General features: G+C 42.9%; 1 protein-coding gene across 1 annotated transcript in view; it reads right to left on the reverse strand.

Moving 5' to 3' along the window:
• The window catches only part of SORT1 (sortilin 1), a 36,564-nt gene extending 35,636 nt beyond the window's left edge, over nucleotides 1–928 (reverse strand). Inside the window, exon 1 of the mRNA XM_015563516.1 lies at nucleotides 838–928. The gene's annotated coding sequence lies outside the window, so the exon portion shown is untranslated. The remainder of the gene's footprint in view (nucleotides 1–837) is intronic.
• Between the last annotated feature and the right edge of the window lie 184 nt (nucleotides 929–1,112).

A 1,112-nucleotide genomic window follows, 5' to 3' on the forward strand; every position in this document is an offset into this window, starting at 1 on the left:
ACTGAGACATGCTTAAAGACATTCTACCAGAAGTTTAAAAATTAATTAAGATAATTAATTTATAATTTGCTCTTCAGCTCCAATATTTCTTTGGATTCCTGACATAGCCATCGTGTGCCTCAATGCTATGAGGCATACATTCATGGAATACCAGAGGGGAGGGGGAATACCAGAGGGGAGGGTATGAACTGTGGCCCTGTCCTTGTTCAGGCAGGATAATAACAGAGCAGCTAACACCAAGCCCTGAGTCAAGACCTGGGGCCGATGCATCCAAAGTGCACCCTCCTACTGGGAGACGGGCTCCACATTGGAGAATAAGGAGCTGACTGACGCTCCTTCCACTCTCCCAATCCTGGCAGCACCTCCCTTGTTGTAAGGAAAGGGACACAGATGGAACGAATCAGCCATGAGCCCATGGGCGCCACAGTCCTTCAACACTAACTGTGGGAAAATGCATTTTGGAGGAAAAATGCTAAGATGTGCGATGCCCAGGTTTCAGCTTCCACACTGGTCTTCCATGTGTTGTGAGGCTCACTTCTCAGCATACAGCACACGCTTCCCTCTTTCTTCTTCTTGCTCATCTTGATGCCAAGCAGCCACCAAGGACTCAAAAGGTGTCTATCTTCCCATTATGGAAGAGGGTGGTTACAGGATGTTTCCCGTTCTAAAGCAAAACCAAGCCAACCACAGTTTCCTGAGAGTTTGTCCTGGAAACATGTATTTCTGTGTCTGAGGTTGGAAACAGTTTCAGAAAATAACAACACTTAGTGCATAAACTCCCCACATCTACATGTTCTTCTTGCTTAGTTGAATTCACAGCCTCAAAATATTACTTACCCCAGTGCTATCTCCAACCCAAGACAAGGATACTGAGCCACTGAGATCATCAAATACATGCTGTAAGGGGGAAAAAAGAAATTCATTTACAAATGACATCTTTCCTTCAGTCTTTGACTCCCTTAAATAATTCAGAACACTATTATTTTCAAAGTAATTAAATTCATAATTATTAGGGGACTTGGTTCCCTGAACAAAATTTGCAGGACAGGATTTAACTACTTAACTTAAACTACAAATAACTTTTAGTTTGTTGTGACATTGTACCAGCAACT

The sequence above is a fragment of the Myotis davidii genome, unplaced genomic scaffold, assembly GCF_000327345.1.
Source record: "Myotis davidii unplaced genomic scaffold, ASM32734v1 scaffold217, whole genome shotgun sequence".
Classification (NCBI taxonomy): domain Eukaryota; kingdom Metazoa; phylum Chordata; class Mammalia; order Chiroptera; family Vespertilionidae; genus Myotis; species Myotis davidii.